The sequence below is a fragment of the Pristiophorus japonicus genome, chromosome 6 (genome assembly GCF_044704955.1).
Source record: "Pristiophorus japonicus isolate sPriJap1 chromosome 6, sPriJap1.hap1, whole genome shotgun sequence".
Lineage (NCBI taxonomy): Eukaryota > Metazoa > Chordata > Chondrichthyes > Pristiophoridae > Pristiophorus > Pristiophorus japonicus.
The window spans coordinates 240243918-240264065 of NC_091982.1; positions in this window are offsets into that span (position 1 = coordinate 240243918).

Below are 20148 nucleotides of genomic sequence, written 5' to 3' on the forward strand. Positions count from 1 at the left end.
AGCTCATCTCTTGACCACCTGTGGCTCGAAAACATACACTTTAATGAAGGATCTGTTGGCACCCGAGAAACCAGCAAGCAAGTCATTTGAAGAATTGAGCACACTGGTAAGAGACCACCTGAAGTCAGCGAGCAGCCGACACATGGTCAGACACAGGTTCTACAACTACAGATGCTGTGTGGGCCAGAGCATACCCGGCTTCGTGGCAGAACTTCGGAGGTTGGCTAGTTTATGTGAGTTCTCCGATGAACTGAGGAGAGAAATGCTGAGAGACTTTTTCATTGAAGGAATAGGCCACGCAGGCATATTCCAAAAGCTCATAGAGACCAAGAACCTGACCTTAGATGCAGTAGCACTGGTTGCACAGACATTCTTGGTAGGGGAAGAAGAAACGAGGTTGATTTACAATGCAGGTACGACAACTAACAAAATAATGGAACAAGAAGTTCACAGCATTAGAAAAGCTGCTACCCCCACACACAGACAAAACCGGCAGAATAGGCTTTCGACAGCAAGCAGTGGCAACAGAAGCCATCAAGGGCCACAGGAACGGCCATTCACACCTCATCAACCAACAATGAGAGCAATCAACTACAAACTGAGAGAAGCTCAAGAGAGATCAGCCAGACGCAGCTCATTCTTTGCAAGCAGTCTGTGCTGGAGGTGTGGGGGTGGGCACTCGTCAAGGGAATGTCGATTTCAGCAGGCTGTTTGCAGGAATTGTGAATATACAGGGCATTTGGCCCGCATGTGCAAAAAAACGGCAGCTCGGCTGGTATACGAAACGGATGGGTCGGAAAGCAGACCAGAAGATGGTGGGGACAGTACCCTGGACACCGATGTACAGCGGGTCAACACCATCAATGGCCGCTGTTCCTACGACAGGACGCCTCCTATAATGATGAGGGTCCTACTCAACGGGATATCTGTCAACATGGAGCTGGATACAGGAGCGAGTCAATCTCTCATGGGCGCTCAACAATTTGAACAACTGTGGCCACATAAAAGAGACAGACCAAAACTCACAAGGGTCGACACCAAACTAAGGACCTATACCAAAGACATCGTACCAGTCCTCGGCAGCGCCATGCTCTCTGTCACACATAAAGGGACAGTGAACCGACTTCCCCTGTGGATTGTCTCCGGAGACACCCCAGCACTGCTGGGGAGAAGCTGGCTGGCAAAACTAAACTGGAAATGGGATGATGTCCATGCCATGTCATTAGAGGAACGGACCTCCTGCTCAACAGTTATAAAGCGATTTGAACATCTCTTTCAGCCAGGTGTGGGCACTTTCAAAGGGGCCAAAGTCAAAATCTACATCACACAGGATGCTAGACCGGTCCATCACAAGGCCAGAGCTGTAACCTATGTGATGAGGGAAAAGATTGAACACGAACTAGACAGGCTTCTGCGGGAAGGCATTATATCACCTGTGGAATTTAGCGACTGGGCAAGTCCCATCGTCCCAGTCATGAAGCCTGATGGATCCGTACGAATCTGTGGGGACTACAAATCTACCATAAACAGAGTCTCCCTACAGGACCAGTACCCGCTGCCCAGAGCGGAGGACTTATTTGCCACCTTGGCTGGAGGTAAACTTTTCTCAAAATTAGACCTCACATCTGCGTATATGACGCAAGAATTGACCGAGGAATCCAAGCTACTCACCACCATCAACACACATCGAGTCCTTTTCATGTACAATCGATGCCCATTCGGCATCAGGTCGGCAGCTGCAATATTCCAGCGCAACATGGAGAGTCTGCTCAAGTCCATCCCGAGGACGGTTGTATTTCAAGACGACATACTTATCACGGGCAGGGACTCCGACTCCCATCTCCGTAATTTGGAGGAAGTACTAAAGCAGTTGGATCGGGTAGGCCTATGAGTCAAGAAATCAAGTGCCTGTTTCTCGCACCCGAGGTTGAATTTTTGGGCAGAAGGATTGTCGCTGATGGAATCCGCCCAACAGAGTCCAAAACAGAAGCAATTCGCCTGGCACCCAGGCCCCGGAATGTCTCAGAACTGCGCGCCTTTCTCGGGCTACTCAATTACTTTGGGAACTTTATGCAGAACTTAAGCACGATGCTGGAGCCTCTCCACATGCTACTCAGGAAGGGGTGCGATTGGTTTTGGGGGGACGCCCAGGAACGCGCCTTCAATAAGGCACGCAACCTTCTGTGTTCCAACAGTGTTTTGACTTTCTTTGACCCAGGTAAAAAGCTAGTTCTCACATGCGATGCGTCAGCGTATGGGGTCAGGTGCGTTTTGCAACATGTCAATAGTGCGGGCAAATTACAACCCATAGCTTATGCCTCCAGGTCACTTTCGCGGGCGGAGCGCGGGTACGGAATGGTAGAGAAGGAGGCGCTCGCGTGCGTGTATGCTGTCAAAAAGATGCACCAATACCTTTTCGGGGCCAAGTTCACGTTAGAAACTGACCACAAGCCCCTCACGTCCCTCCTATCCAAGAGCAAGGCAATAAACGCCAACGCCTCGGCGCGAATTCAACGGTGGGCGTCCTACGACTATATCATAAGGCACAGACCAGGCACAGAAAACTGTGCCGACGCGCTCAGCAGGCTACCCCTGGCGACCACGGAAGGGTCTGATGAACAAGACTGTGACATAGTCATGGCAATCAATGCCTTTGAGTCCACAGGTTCGCCCATGACGGCTCGCCAAATCAGAGCCTGGACGGCCAGCAACCCCACGTTATCCTTAGTAAAAAGATGTGTCCTAACCGGTGACTGGGCAGAGGCTCGCGATGCCTGCCCCGAGGAATTAAAACCCTTTCACAGGCGCATGCATGAGCTATCACTACAAGCAGACTGCCTGATGTGGGGCAGCCGAGTAGTCATGCCTCTGCGAGGCAGAGAGGCATTTGTCCGGGAGCTCCACCGCGAGCACCCAGGGATCGTTCTCATGAAGGCCATAGCCAGATCGCACGTCTGGTGGCCTGGTATTGACGCCGACTTGGAGCTCTGCATCCGAAGGTGCACCATTTGTGCCCAACTCAGTAATGCCCCCAGGGAGGCTCCACTGAGCCCCTGGCCCTGGCCTACCAAACCGTGGTCGCGGGTGCACTTAGACTATGCGGGCCCATTCATGGGCAAAATGTTCCTCGTAGTTGTAGATGCATTTTCAAAGTGGATAGAATGCACCATTTTAAACTCGAGCACAACCTCCACCACTGTGGAGAGCCTCGCAACCATGTTTGCAACGCACGGAATCCCTGACATATTAGTCAGTGTCAATGGTCCGTGATTCACCAGCGCAGAATTCCAAGACTTTATAATTGACCACGGCATAAATCGCGTCAAGACGGCACCGTTCAAGTCAGCCTCCAATGGCCAGGCGGAGAGAGCAGTGCAAATCATTAAACAAGGCATGCTTAAAATCCAAGGTCCCACGCTGCAGGGTCGCCTGTCGCGACTGCTGTTGGCATACAGATCTCGTCCGCACTCACTGACTGGGAACCCCCCGCGCAACTGTTGATGAAAAGGACATTAAAAACAAGGCTCTCATTAATCCTCTCAGACATGCACGAAATCATTGAGGCAAAGCGCCGTAAGCTGACTGACTACCATGACAGAAATTCGAGGGGGAGATGGAATGAGATAGGGGCAAAGTATTTGTATTAAACTATGGCAGGGATCCCAAATGGCTTGCAGGGACAGTAACGGGCAAGGAAGGAAACAGGCTACTGGTAGTACAAATAGACAATGGCAAAACCTGCCGGAGGCATGTAGACCAAGTCAAAAGCAGATTTACCAACAGCACTGCGGAACCTGAAGCAGACTACAATGTGGAACGCGCACCACACCTGTTGGACAGACAGAGGGAACAACCTGAGGAAAGGGCAATCCCAACAGACAGCCCAGGCGAGTCAACAACAATCACACCAATCGAAACAGACAGCCCAGGCGAGAAACCAACAACCACACCCAAAGAAAAACAGACACCAAGGCAAACAACTGAACCACAACTCAGATGCTCCACGTGAGAGCGTAGACCACCTGAGAGACTAAACTTATAAAGACAATAAGACCTTGGGGGAGGGTGATGCCATGTATCTTACATTATTATATATAACTGTATCCCAACATGCTATACATGACTGTAATAAGATATGACCTGTAACCACCAGCATACCTTACCACCGGGGGTGCACTTGCAAGAGACAGGTTTATAAGCACAGGTCTCAGGCAAGTGCAGCATTCCAGAGCTGTGAAATAAAAGGTGCAGGTCCAGTATGACTTTGACTTCACTACATGCCTCATGTGAATCTGTACTGAGGGGATAGGACTTTACAGTAGAGAATTCCACAGGTTAACAACTCTCTGAGTGAGTAAGTTTCTCCTCATCTCGGTCCTAAATTACTTACCCTTTATCCTTAGACTGTGACCCCAAGTTTTGGACTTCCCCAACAATGGCAACATTCTTCCTGCATCTAACCTGTCCAGTCCCATCAGAATTTTATATGTTTCTATGAGATCCCCTCTCAATGTCCCAGCGGGGCGCTGGAAGCTGGTCGCCTGCCCGGGAATGCTTTCCGCTGCCATTACCGCTCCTCCGTGGTGAAAACAGAGGCGGCAACAGAGCCAAGATCCAGCCCTTGGCTTTTAGAGGGCTTCTTTTTTTCCATCGTCCATGGAGCTGATTGGTGCGTGCACAGCGCAGGCTTCAACCCAATGCAACCTAAAATGGTAGTCAGACTCTTAGTTATGTCATAAGACCCCTATTTCCACATTGAAAGGAGCCTATCACCTGAAACAGGCAGGCTGTCTGGACACCTGCCAGTAGGCCCCTTTGGAAATGGAGCCGCTTGCATCAACGGTGTTAACGGGACATTAATTTTCTCGACCCCAATAACGGCAGAGGAGGGCACTCAAAATCAACCCCTAAGTGTTGGGGAGAGAGCATATAGTTTCTGCTGCTCGATTGGATGTGGTGGCTCACTGGTAATCAATCAGCCATTAAGGTCTTACTCGATCAATGTGCTTGTATCTTGACCATTCAACGAGAGTTGGGTTGCCAGGATTGGCCTGGGGTCTCCAGGAACTGAAGATTAATTGCAGCACACAGCTACAAGCAAAACCCGGGAGAGATCTCGTAGGGGCAATAAAATCATTGTGTGTTTTTTTTCATTTACTTTTGAACACTCGAAAAACATTGCTGATGGTAATAAAATACAGCAGTTTACCTCACAGTAATGTTTCATCCAATCGGGTAACAACAGCAGCAACTTGAATTTATATTGCAACTTTAACGCAGCAATACATCCCAAGGCGCTATGAGACAAAACAAATTTGACACCGAGCCACATCAGGAGAAATAAGCGGAAATGATCAAAAACTTTGTCAGAGAGGTAGGTTTTAAGGAGCATCTTGAAGGAGGAAAGAGAGGTAGAGAGGCAAAGAGGTTTTGGCAGAGAGTTCCAGAGCTTGGGGCCGAGGCTACAGAAGGCATGGCCACAAACAGTTGAGCGATTATAATCAGGGATGCTCAAGAGAACAGAATTGTGGGGCTGGAGGAGATGATAGAGATAGGGAGGGGCGAAGTCATGGAAGGATTTGAAAATAAGGATGAAAATTTTGAAATCAAGGCGTTGCTTAACTGTGAGCCTGTCATGTATGTATGCTTGGGTTTACTAGCCAACAGGTGGCGCCACTGCAGGAGGTCATTGGGCTGTGTGCACATGTGTGCGGCTCAGGTATAATAGGCCAGCCATCTTGTATTGAGATCACTTCAGGCCCCAATAAAGTAGTGCCAGGTTTGTACCTGTTCGGAGTTTACAGTATTCAGTCTATTGAGTTATTGCATACACAACATTTGCCGACAGTACAAATCATTACAAATGGGTATGATTTGGTGGCCATTACAGAAACGTGGTTGCATGGTGGCCAAGACTGGAAATTAAACATACAGGGGTATCTGACAATTCGGAAAGATAGACAAGAAGGGAAAGGAGGTGGGGTAGCTCTGTGAATAAAGAATGATATCAGGGCAGTTGTGAGAGATGATATTGGCTCTAATGAACAAAATGTTGAATCATCGTGGGTGGAGATTAGAGATAGTTAGGGGAAAAAGTCACTGGTGGGCGTAGTTTATAGGCCCCCAAATAATAGCTTTACGGTGGGGCGGGCAATAATCAAGGGAATAATGGAGGCATGTGAAAAAGGAATGGCAGTAATCATGAGGGATTTTAACCTACATATCGATTGGTCAAATCAAATCGCACGGGGTAGCCTGGAGGAGGAATTCATAGAATGCATACGGGATTGTTTCTGAGAACAGTATGTTACAGAACCTATAGGGAGCAAGCTATCTTAGATCTGGTCCTGTGTAATGAGACAGGAATAATAAACGATCTCCTCGTAAAAGATCCTCTCGGAATGAGTGATCACAGTATGGTTGAATTTGTAATACAGATTGAGGGTGAGGAAGTAGTGTCTCAAACGAGCATACTATGCTTAAACGAAGGGGACTACAGTGGGATGAGGGCAGAGTTGTCTAAAGTAGACTGGGAACACAGACTAAACGGTGGCACAATTGAGGAACAGTGGAGGACTTTTAAGGAGCGCTTTCATAGTGCTCAACAAAAATATATTCCAGTGAAAAAGAAGGGCGGTAAGAGAAGGGATAACCAGCCGTGGATAACCAAGGAGATAAAGGAGAGTATCAAATTAAAAACCAATGCGTATAAGGTGGCCAAGTTTAGTGGGAAACTAGCAGATTGGGAAAATTTTAAACGACAGCAAAGAATGACTAAGAAAGCAATAAAGAAAGGAAAGATAGATTACGAAAGTAAACTTGCGCAAAACATAAAAACAGATAGTAAAAGCTTTTAGCGATACATAAAACGGAAAAGAGTGACAAAAGTAAATGTTGGTCCCTTAGAAGATGAGAAGGGGGATTTAATAATGGGAAATGTGGAAATGGCTGAGACCTTAAACAATTATTTTGTTTCGGTCTTCACAGTGGAAGACACAAAAGCCATGCCAAAAATTGCTGGTCACGGGAATGTGGGAAGGGAGGGCCTTGAAATAATCACTATCACTAGGGGGATAGTGCTGGATAGGCTAATGGGACTCAAGGTATACAAGTCCCCTAGTCCGGATGAAATGCATCCCAGGGTATTAAAAGAGATAGCAGATGCATTCGTTATAATCTACCAAAATTCTCTGGACTCTGGGAAGGTACCAGCAGATTGGAAAGCAGCTAACATAACGCCTCTGTTTAAAAAAGGGGGCAGACAAAAGGCAGGTAACTATAGGCCGGTTAGTTTAACATCTGTAGTGGGGAAAATGCTTGAAGCTATCATTAAGGAAGAAATAGCGGGACATCTAGATCGGAATTGCGCAATCAAGCAGACGCAACATGGATTCATGAAGGGAAAATCATGTTTAACCAATTTACTGGAATTCTTTGAGGATATAACGAGCATGGTGGATAGAGGTGTACTGATGGATGTGGTGTATTTAGATTTCCAAAAGGCATTCGATAAGGTGCCACACAAAAGGTTACTGCAGAAGATAAAGGTACGCGGAGTCAGAGGAAATGTATTAGCATGGATAGAGAATTGGCTGGCTAACAGAAAGCAGAGAGTCGGGATAAATGGGTCCTTTTCGGGTTCGAAATCGGTTGTTAGTGGTGTGCCACAGGGATCGGTGCTGGGACCACAACTGTTTACAATATACATAGATGACCTGGAAGAGGGGACAGAGTCTGGTGTAACAAAATTTGCAGATGACACAAAGATTAGTGGGAAAGCGGGTTGTGTAGAGGACACAGAGAGGCTGCAAAGAGACTTAGATAGGATAAGTGAATGGGCTAAGGTTTGGCAGATGGAATACAATGTCGGAAAATGTGAGGTCATCCACCTTAGAAAAATAAAACAGTAAAAGGGAATATTATTTGAATGGGGAGAAATTACAACATGCTGCAGTGCAGAGGGACCTGGGGGTCCTTGTGCATGAATCCCAAAAAGTTAGTTTGCAGGTGCAGCAGGTAATCAGGAAGGCGAATGGAATGTTGGCCTTCATTGCGAGAGGGATGGAGTACAAAAGCAGGGAGGTCCTGCTGCAACTGTAAAGGGTATTAGTGAGGCCGCACCTGGAGTACTGCATGCAGTTTTGGTCACCTTACTTAAGGAAGGATATACTAGCTTTGGAGGGGGTACAGAGACGATTCACGAGGCTGATTCCGGAGATGAGAGGGTTACCTTATGATGATAGATGGAGCAGACTGGGTCTTTACTCGTTGGAGTTCAGAAGGATGAGGTGTGATCTTATAGAAACATTTAAAATAATGAAAGTGATAGACAAGATAGAGGCAGAGAGGTTGTTTCCACTGGTCGGGGAGACTAGAACTAGGGGGCACAGCCTCAAAATACGGGGGAGCCAATTTAAAACCGAGTTGAGAAGGAATTTCTTCTCCCAGAGGGTTGTGAATCTGTGGAATTCTCTGCCCAAGGAAGCAATTGAGGCTAGCTCATTGAATGTATTCAAGTCACAGATAGATAGATTTTTAACAAATAAGGGAATTAAGGGTTATGGGGAGCGGGCGGGTAAGTGGAGCTGAGTCCACGGCCAGATCAGCCATGATCTTGTTGAATGGCGGAGCAGGCTCGAGGGGCTAGATGGCCTACTCCTGTTCCTAATTCTTATGTTCTTATGTTCTTATGAGGTAACAAGAACCTTTGCATGCAAAAATGAGCACAATTGTAATTCTGGAGTGATTCGTGGAGGGAGAAGATTGGGCAGACTTTGTATCCCGCTTGAACCAGTAATTCGTGGCCAAAAAATGGAGAAAGGGGAAGTCGCAGTTCGGTGCCGGGCAGTTCTCCTCACGGTTTGCGGCCCTAAAAATTTGCGGACTCATAAAGAATCTCCTCTTGCCCTTAAGTCCAACAAACAGACAAGGACTATGAAACATTGTGTGCTCTGGTACGTGATCATCTCAAACCAGATGAAGGCATCATCATCTCAAGATATTGATTCTATACACACATTCATTCTGAGGGCCAGGATGTATCGGAACTTGTTTCCAGCCTAAGATGTCTAGCTGGACCGTGTCAGTTCGAAACTGCATTGGTAGACATGCTGCGGGACTTCTTTGTAATCAGCTTCAACCACGAGGTTATCCAGCGTAAGCTACTGGTGAAGGAGATGTTAACTTTGAGCAAGGCCAACACAATTGCCCAATCATGCATGACGATGGGCAAAAGCTTAAAGCAGATATTATTGAAAAATCGGAACTCGGCAAGTACTGTAAACAAGATAGTATCGTTTGGCAGAGCTGCATATGGCAGGGCCTACCCGACTGTGTACGCGAAACCTGTAGCTGCTCAAAGTCTGCCAACGGGAATGAATCCGATATCATCATGTGAGGGAAATCATCGGATCATCAGTATTGGTTTAAACAGTATATTTGTAAAGGCTGTTTGAGAGTGGGGCATCTCCTGTGCATGTATCCGCAACTGAGCAAGCGTGCTGCGACACACCACGTGAAGGATGATGACCAGTAGAGCGCAGATCCGAATATGCAATCCAAGATACCAGAGGAGGAAGTGTATGGACTGTATTCATTCCTAACAAAGAGCCAACCAATAATGATTAATGTAAAACTTAATGGTGTGCCGCTGTCGATGGAATTGGACACGGGTGCGATTCAATCAATAATGAGCCAGAGGACATTCGACAGGCTGCAGAATACTAAGTCTGTGAGGCCTAAGCTGATTCCAGTCAATGCCAAGTTGCGTACGTACACTAAAGGACTCATAACGGTGATTGGCAGTGCAGTAATCAAGGTATCGTATGATTGTGCGGTTCACGATTTACCGTTATGGATTGTTCCAGGCAATGTGGTCCAACGCTGTTCGGCAGGAACTGTTAGAAAAAATCAAATAGAACTGGAATGAGATCAAAGCGTTGTCGTCTGAGGAGGATACTCCATGTGCTCAAGTGCTGAGCAAGTTCCCCTCGCTGTTTGAACCAGGCATCGGCAATTTCACGTGAGCCAAGATGCAGATCCATGTGGATTCCGATGCAAGACCCATCCGTCATAAAGTTCGGATAGTTCCGTACATCATGAGTGAGAAGGTCGAAATCGAACTGTACAGACTCCAACATGAAGGGATCATGTCACCGATCGAATTTAACGAATGGGCCAGCCCCATTGTTCCCGTGTTGAAAAGTGATGGCACTGTCAGGATTTGTGGAGACTACAAGATTATGATCAACTGAGTTTTGGAACAGGATCAATACCCATTATCGAAGGCTGATGACCTGTTTGCAACACTAGCCGGGGGGAAGTCGTTCACAAAACTGGATCTGATGTCGGCCTACATGACACAGGAGCTGGTCGACACATCGAAGAAATTTACGTGCATCAACACTCATAAAGGACTGTTTATCTACAACAGGTGTCCTTTTGGAATTTGCTCAGCTGCAGCCATATTTCAGAGGAGAGTCCACTGAAGTCTGTCCCCAGAACCGTCGTGTTCCAAGATGACGTACTGGTCACAGGTCATGATGCCGCCAAACATCTGAACAACCTGGAAGAGGTTCTACATCGTCTGGACAAACTGGGACTCAGACTGAAACGTTCACGTGCATCTTCTTGGCATCGGAAGTCAAATTCCTGGGGAGGAAAATTGCTGCTGAAGGTATCAGGCCTACGTACTCGAAAAGCAAGACCATCAAAAATTCACCCAAGCCTCAGAATGTGACGGAGCTGCGTTCGTTCCTTGGTCTACTCAACTACTTCGTAATTTCTTACCTAGATTGAGCACCTTATTAGAGCCACTGCACATGCTGCTCAGAAAAGGCAACAACTGGGTTTGGGGTGTGTGTCAAGATAGAGCTTTTGAGAAAGCTACTAATCTGCTTTGCTCTAACAAGCTGCTGGTACATTATGATCCGTGTAAGTGTCTAGTATGGCCTGTGATGCTTCGTCATATGGAGTTGGTTGCGTGCTCCAACAAGCTAATGAGTCGGGTAAACTACAACCTATTGCGTATGCTTCTAAAAGTTTGTCAAAGACGGAACGAGCCTACAGCATGGTAGAGAAAGAAGCACTAGCCTATGTGTATGGGCTTAAAAAGATGCATCAGTATCTGTTTGGTCTTCAGTTTGAACTGGAAACAGATCACAATCCACTCATTTCATTGTTTTCAGAAAACAATGGTATCAATACCAATGTATCGTCCCACATCCAGTGGTGGGCGCTGACATTATCTGCCTATGATGATGTCATTCGCCAAAGACCTGGCACTGAGAATTGTGCTGATGCATTGAGCCGTCTGCCGTTGCCCACACCGGAGTTGGAAACGCCACAACCAGCAGACCTACTGTTAGTCATGGATGCTTTTGAAAGTGAAGGAACCCCTGTCATGGCCCAACAAATTAAGTCCTGGATCAGCCAGGACCTGATATTATCGATTGTGAAATGCTTTATCCTTAGTGGTGATTGGTCTGCCATATCCAAGCAAATGTGTGAGGAGACCAAACCTTACATCCGTCGCAAAGATGAACTATCCATTCAATCAGATTGTATACTGTGGGGTAATCGTGTTGTTATGCCCAAGAAAGGCAGAGAGAAATTTGTGGATGATCTACATAGCATGCATCCCAGTATTGTCATGATGAAAGCCATTGCCAGGTCTCATGTATGGTGGCCTGGAATTGACTCTGATCTGGAATCAAGTGTGCATCAGTGCAACACTTGCATGCAGCTTAGCAAAGCACCTGCGGAATCGCCACTGAGTCTGTGGTTGTGGCCATCTAAACCATGGTCCAGGATCCACATCGACTTTGCAGGTCCCTTCCTGGGAAAGATGTTCTTAGTTGTGGTGGATGCTTATTCCAAGTGGATAGAGTGTATAATCATGTCATCCAGCACATCCACAGCTACCATTGAGAGCCTTCCTTTCATGTTTGCTACGCATGGTCTGCCTGACATCATTGTAAGCGACAACGGATCTTGTTTCACCAGTATGGAGTTTCAAGAGTTCATGAAACTCAATGGTATCAAACATGTGAGGTCAGTACCATTCAAAACTGCATCCAATGGACAAGCAGAGTGTGCGGTCCAAACCATCAAGCAAAGTATGAAACGTGTAACACAAGGTTCACTGCAAACTCGCTTATCACGCATATTGCTTATTTACAGGACAAGACCCCATATGCTTCCCAGGGTCTCCCCTGCTGAACTATTGATGAAGAGAGGTCTCAAGATCAGACTCTCTCTTGTCCACCCCGACTTGAATAATCGTGTTGAAAACAGAGGTCAAAGTCAGCAAGATTATCATGATCGTATTACTGTGTCATGCAACACTTCTATCAATGATCCTGTGTATGGACTGAATTATGGTCAAGGTCCCAAATGGATCACTGGCACTGTTGCGGCCAAGGAGGGTAACAGAGTGTTTATCGTTAAGCTCAAGAATGGGCTGACATGCAGGAAACATATCAATCAGATAAAGCTGCGGCACACGGATGAACCGGAACAGTCTGAGGAAGACACAATCAGTGACCAACCAATCTACCCTCAGTCATCAGAGGACTCCGCTGTCATCAATGAATCTGGGCTTTCAATCACTGACATGGTCAATGAATCTGGACTTTCAATCCCTGACGTGGTCATTGCCACTCCCATCAAATCGGCTACCCAGCCCCCAGTCATAACATACTCAGAACACTCGCCCAAGGCTGGAGTTGAACTGAGATGTTCAACTCGGGAGCGGAAAGCCCCGGACCGTCTCAATTTATAAAAAGACTGTCACTAACATCTAAAAGGGGGATATTGTCATGTATGTATTCTTGGGTTACTAGTCACCAGGTGGCGCCATTGTCGGAGGTCATTAATCTGTGCACACGTGTGTGCGGCCCAGGTATCTTGTAATGTGATCACTTCGGGCCCTGATAAAGTAGAGCCAGGTTTGTACCTGTTCGGGGTTTACAGTATTCAGTCTTTTGAGTTATTGCCTACACAACAAAGCATATTTAGGTCGACGAGCATAGGTCAACTCAGACACTTTTCGCTTTCTGATTGGCGGTAGGAAGGCGGTGCGTCGCGAGGATTGACGTGTCGGGTGACCAATGGTGGGAGAGTGGAGGCGGCACAGTTGGAGGCGGAAGGTCATGTGATGAAATCTCCAGGAATGTGTCCAACCAGAGTTAACAACCCGACCTAGAGTTCCTCATTCTTAGAAAATGTCCATGGCTAAACCTTGGCTAGCGTTAAACACTTGCAAGGGCCCGAAATTGAAGAAATTACCGCCCACTGCCGCCGACATTTCTCTCGTCGAACCGGCCAGTGCCACTTTCGACGTGGTCTGGATCGGGCACGTGCGGGCGGGAGAGAAGAGCCGCCGCGAAGCGCATGCCGGCGTCACCGGACGGCCGAGTTGCACCTGACCACCCGTACTTACCTGGATGAGGTCCCCTGAATGGTTTTTGCTTATGCTTTTGCTTTTCAGCTCTTCGACTCTCCATGGGCCCGACTCCATCCTCGGTGGCACTTGTGCGGCAAGTGCCTCTGCTGCCGAGAATGAGAGCTCCCGCCCAGATTGGCGACGTAAGTTGCTCATTTGCCCCCTTCGAGGGACCTCTCCGATGAAAACACCGCTCAAAGTACCGTCAGGTACCTTGGCGGCCATCGGCGGTCCGTTGGGCGGCACTTGGGCGGGCGGGGACCTTCACCAAATTCGGGCTCTTGGTTGCCTTAAATTATTGTTAAACGACCTGGAGAAGAAAGGGTAAGTACTTCAGAGATTAAAGACATTTGGTTCCAACCTTCGCTGCTGCCTTGCCTAAATTCAAGTAATGATTTGCTGAAAAGCTCCATATTGTTTTGATAATTTTTACAATTGGGTTCATGTCCTGGAATTTCTGAATGTACATCTAGTCAAGATTTATCTGAGTAAAATTGCTAATGTAAACAGAAAACAGCAAATCCAATTTCATGGTTGAGTAACCTTTACAATGCCAGAGGCAGCAAAGCATGGCATGGGTATAAAAATTGTAAATATTGACAGGTTAGCTATGAAAACTATTACCTATTTTAGAGTATTGATTTATTAAGGTGAGGGATGTCAATTAAAACAAAAAAAACATGAAAGAACTGCATTGGTACAACACTTCAGCACATTGTCCAAATGTGCCAAAATGCTTTTCCTTACATACATTCTCAGCCTGTCCCACTCACCCATCACTCCTGTGCTCGCTGACCTACAATGGCTCATGGTCCGATTTTAAAATTCTCATCCTTGTTTTCCAATTAATCCATGGCCTTGCCCCTTCCTATCCCTGTAACCTCCTCCAGCCCTTCAATCCTTCGCGATCTCTGCACTCCCCCAATTCTGGCCTCTGATACAGCCCTGATTTCAATCGCTCTGCCATTGGTAACCGTGCTTTCAGCTGTCTAGGCTCTAACCTCTGGAATTCCCTCCCTAAACTTCTCCACTTCCCCACCTCTCTCACCTCCTTTAAGGCTCTCCTTATAACCCACCTCTTTGACACTCATATGTCCTAATATCTCTTTACGTGACTTGGTGTCAAATTGTGTTTGATAACGCTCCTGTGAAGTGCCTTGGGAAGTTTTACTATGTTAAAGACATTATATAAATGCAAACTGCGGTTGTTGTTGTTGATGTGGGTGTCGCTGACATGACTAGCAATTATTGCCCGTCCCTATTCATCCTTAGGAATCTGGTGATGAGCCTGTTCTTGAACAGTTGCAGACCCTGCGGTGAAGGTGCTCCCACAGTGCTGCTAGGGAGGGAGTTGCCGGATTTTGACCCAGCGACGATGAAGGAATAGCGAGATATGCCCAAGTCGGGATGGTATGTGATTTGGAGGGGAATTTGTACGTGATGGTACTCGCATGCACCTGCTGCCTTAGTTGCAGGCTTAGGAGCTGTAGAATAAGTCTTGGTGATATGCTACAGTGCATGAGTGCTACAGAGACAAGGACCCAGGGGCAGCATGGGCCAGCCCACACTGCAACATGTGTGCGCACTAGGTCTGTGCAGCAGAGCAGGTCTTCAGTCATCTTGGTTAATCCTTGCTACTGGACCAAGACCAAGCTCTGTCAAGCACGTGTGGTGGCTGGTGTGCAATGGCCACCACACGTTAAAAAAATCCATGCACAGACATCTTCCACCCTTCAAAATTAGTTCGGGATCTGGAATATTAGGTCTTTCATTGAAGCATCTGTGAACTCATCCTTTTTTGGCGTGGAAGCAAGTCATCCTCGATTCGAGGGACTGCCTATGTTGATGATGATAGTGCATCCTGTAGATAGTAAACTGCAGATTCATACATTGAGTCACAATTTACCTTGGCAAATGTGGCAGCCAATCACCAGAAACAGCCTTGAAGTGAATGACTTGTGAACATGAATCCTGCAGGCTGGTTGACCTGAAAACAAGGATTTGAAAGCAAGGATGAAAGTTTTGAAATCGAGCTGTTGCTTAACCGGGAGCCAATGTAGGTCAGCAAGCACAGGGGTGATGGGTGAGCGGGACTTGGTGCGAGTTAGGACACGGGCGGCCGAGTTTTGGACCACCTCTCATTTACGTAGGAAACTGTTAGCGTTAGTGTTTTCTCAGAAGAATCACTCAACACTCAGAGTCGGTTCCAATGCTGATGCGGCCTTTATTACGCTTAGCGGGGAGGAAATCACAAGACTGAGTCCAGGCTGCTCTCCACAGAACAAAGGGTTACATTCACTTTTATATGTTTCACAACAGTTACAAACAGTTTACTACAGTTACACAGCCCATCACGGCTGGACACAAGCCAATCACAACGATTATAGATTACATATAGGTTCTTTTAACCCAATAGAATTCCCCTTATGTCTCAGGAACCATGTGTTTGTCTCTTGTCAGCTTGGGCTGATTGATATAGGTTCTCTCACTAGTTCTTTCTTCTTGGAGAAATAATTGGTTTATAACCTTGTTTACAGGAGATGGGTTCTCTTATCTCTTTCTTCCTGGGGAATTAATTGGTTTATGGCCTTGAATACGGGAGATGGGTTCTCTCCTCATTATTCTTATCCTGCATCCAAGGCATTCCTATAGTGGGCCTCACAGGGTTATTGCTCGGTCATTGAACATTCAACAATTCACAGCTTGACTACCTGATTTCCCATCATGCCTGGGCAGCTATTTTATGTGTGGCCACTTTAAACTTATATGCGTTTAGATATATCTAGCAGGTGCCTAATGCCTAGTATTCTGGTATATTCTAAAGGTGCCTACCTCCTACAACAACTCCCCCTTTCGGTAAAGGGACTAGTCCTAGTCCCGTTTTAACCGACCATTCGACCTTTATTAGATTTTGTGCACGGCCCGGTACTCCCTGCCTCAACGTGCTGGCCAGTCACGCGGTTTCAGGAGTCCCGGTTGCTTAAATCGAATTGACAAAGGCCAAATCCTCCTGCCCCCTTATAAAACAGGCTTGTTTAGTATCCGGGGAACGGTGATTTGTCCGTCTTCGTTGTGCGTGGTGTCTGCATGCCTGGCAGGCCATTACGCCCCATGTTATTGCTAAGATCAATTGTATCCCGACCAATATATGTGAAATTATTCGAATCCATGGGTGGATGTTCACATTTATTCCCCAGTCCCAGACCTTTCTCCACCAACTCTGACTTTGTAAGTCTACCTCGGTATCTTCTTCCAGTACTTTGATTTTAGTTTGTAGTTGGTGGTAGAGCTTTACGGATTGACCCACTCTGAGTCTCAACTCTCGTAATACTTCGGTTAGATGTGGGATAAGGACCTGATCTGGTTCGTCATAATCCTGTAAATGATCATGGAGCTGATCAGTTACCTCAATAACTTTGGACTTCCAGCGCCTAACCTGGGTGATATGCGCTTGCCCGATCGCGACAGGTCGTAGTGGTGTAAAGCTAAAGCTTGGCTGTGGTATAGGGCACTGCAGGTCATTATACTGGAATGAACGCTCAGTAGTAGAGACACAGTATCTTCCCTTCCCTCCATAGCCTGCCCTCACGAAGTGCATGTGTGCGGGCACTATTTCTAGTACACACCCGTCGGTTCAGTTAAACCCGCACTCGTCTAGCTCCCCTCTGCCCACCGGGTGAGGGCATACTGTGATTTCCCCCTTTTGCTTGCAATCTGCTAGGGAAATCCCGGTAAGTATGTTGTTTCGACGAACGGCAGAGGTGGTGGTCAGGTAGTAGCGTATGGAGACATTTTCCCATATTATTCCGATATTCTCTCGTTGGTATAGGGGGAACGGCCCTGAGTCCGGCGTGGCTATAGGGATCATCAGGACTATCCCTATCCCGGTAGTCCTACCCATCTGGCAATCTGGAATTGCTGGGTATACTCTGGTCAGTCCCTTCAGAGTACAATTATCCAGTGTCCCCCTTTGGTTAGCCAACTGAGCTAAATGTGAACTGTCTATCCAATCGGGTACTTCCCCGCGTTGGATCTGGTCGAGATTGTGGCGGATCTGTCCCACCATCCACAGACCATAAGCGTGACAGAGTTGCCCCTGTCTTTGCTTTCCCTGTATCTTCCTGTTCTCTATCAATGAGGTGATTGATGGTTCTGGCGTGAGCTTCCAGGACTGAGATGCCATCCAGCTGGATTTTGGCACCCTCCTTTCCTAGGTTGGCTTGGTCTTCCTGGTTTTTCTCCACCCTCTCCAATAACCCCTTCATCACCCCTCTAAGCTGTTCCACCCTCTCATTTAATCCTTGTATGTCTATCGAGTTCACTACGGAGGTCCCTGTATTGAAAACGGTAGCAACATCATTAACTATTTCCCTCTTCATCCTGGTGGCTAACCCCTGTCCCCGGAACCTACTGGCACCCATTGCATCGGCAGCCTGCTGCATTACAACTTTACTTAATACATTGTACATCTTCCTTGACTGTTCTGTACAGTATTCCGGCATCTGGATGCCTGAAATATTGATCAGAACAGGCACAATTTCATGTTTAACATTATCATACAACAGTTCCCCTTCATTGTACATTACAATCCCATTCTCTGGTCCCTTCGTAGTTATGGGACAAGGCAGTTCCTCGGGCAATGTAGTGATTCTTATGGGGCGCGGTGTTGGAGGGGGTGAGAAACATACATACAATGATATTGCAGCAGCCCCTGCCTCCTCGTAATACCCACACAGCCCCATTCCCTTCTTGCGGATGACTGATTGCTGGGATTGTCCCGGAGGCGCGCAAATTATGCCGAAAGTACATTCATCAGGCCCTTTGACATCCCTCCGTTTAATGCATCTGCTCCTTATACCCGTGGAGCACTGTACACATACTCTGATTCGTATTAGGATTCTTATTAGGATTCACTTGTAACCATGCATTAAAATAAGTCCTGTCTTTGCTCCAGTCCTTGGCTGCTGGGATGCACATTCCGTCCGTTAAATTAAACAAGACTCCATAGTTCATGTAGTTGTTTATTTCCAGCGTGCTCTGCTGTCCATTGGTGTTGCCCAGGGTACGTGCATGTCGCAGGGCTATCCATATTACGAGTAGCGCCTTTCGTATTCCCATTCCGGTAAGTATTATCTGTAATTTTAAACAGACGGCCTGGTCGTCACCAGGGGTTAAGTTTTTTACTCTATGAGTGTCCCTGTCACCCTGCAAAATCAGAAGCACAAGGTTATAATCGAACCATTTCGAGCTGAATCTGTAGGGCGTGCGCCCATGTCTTTACCCACTTAAATATTACCCAAACTCCTATTATGACCAAGGCCAAAGCTATTCCTCCAAACATCGCTGTCTGCTTTACCGTTAGGTTGGGTTTGTGGACTACACCTACCCACCGTGGGGTACATTGGCTCTATTGCCAGAGGTGATGGTGCTGTGGCTGCGCACTGCACTATCCGTCTAGTCCCGTTATCTCTTCCAGCCTGTTTATCTTAGCTTTTAACTCTTCAATTTGTTTTATTGAGTATCTATTTCTTTATTGTATCAGGCAAGTATTATTACATAAGCTAGTTCTGTTTTTATTTTTGTTTCCTCTGTTAGGTGAGTCTTTTTTTTCCTATTAAGAAATCCAAATTAATAATGTTCAGTATAAAACGGCTGTCAATGGAAAGGGTTAACTCCTTTCCAGGTTTGTAAGAAGACCTGATGTCATTACGTGACTTCAAGTAATCATCTGAAAAAAAGTCTTTGTACCTTCAAAACTGGCTTCGAAATTAGGAATCCGTTAAACAGCATAAATCATTAGAGTAAATTCCAATGTTTTCTTAACTTCTAATTCAAGTACTTGCCAAAGAATTTTTTTTTTAAATTGTTTTAAAACAAGACCACACATACAATAGCAATTTTGTTTACTGAAATTCAATTCTGTTTTTTTTTATTTCTCTCTTTCTCCTCGTTATCTTCAAAACCCTCCTGCTTGTTTAGACTGTTCGGGACTTTTTTTGATAAACACTGTCCATTTTGGAAATCTTTTCAAACTGCATTGAAACTTTTTCATAATTTAAAATTCGAATCCATGTAGAGTGTTTTTTACTTATTCCAATTTTTTTTTTCCTTCTAATTAAACCAGTATCTTTTTCACAGCAAACATCAACTAGTATTTAGTAAGTTATGTCTTTTTCCATTTAGTCCGTTACATCTTTTTTTTCTTTCTTCAAATTAGGTTTTGTATTTTACACGGAGGGTTCGTAACTCCATAAAGTTGTTAATTTAAAATCATTTGTTTACTTTCAAAGTGGCGTCTTTATCTTTTTCTTTTTCTCCATAACTGGAATGGAGTCCAGCTTTGAGAGTTTGAGGGCTGCCTTTCGTTATCTCAAAATGCTCCAGTTTCAAAGTCGTTACTAAAGCTTGCTGTTTTTAACATTTTCCAAAAGTCCCTTTTACACCTTCGCAGATAGCTCGCCACTCGCCCAGAAGTTTGACCTGATCAGATTTAATTTAATAATTTTTTTTTTGAATCCACCTCAGTATTTTCTGTGCCTTCTCTGAATATCTCAAAATCCCAATTCAAACTTTGTAATTTCAATCTTTATTTAAAAGTTTTTTTTTTGCTAGAAGCTCTTTTTTTTTAAAGCATTCTTTATCTCATTCCGAGACTAAATTTATGTCTTTCAACCCAATCAATCATTGCATGTTTTCTTTCGGCA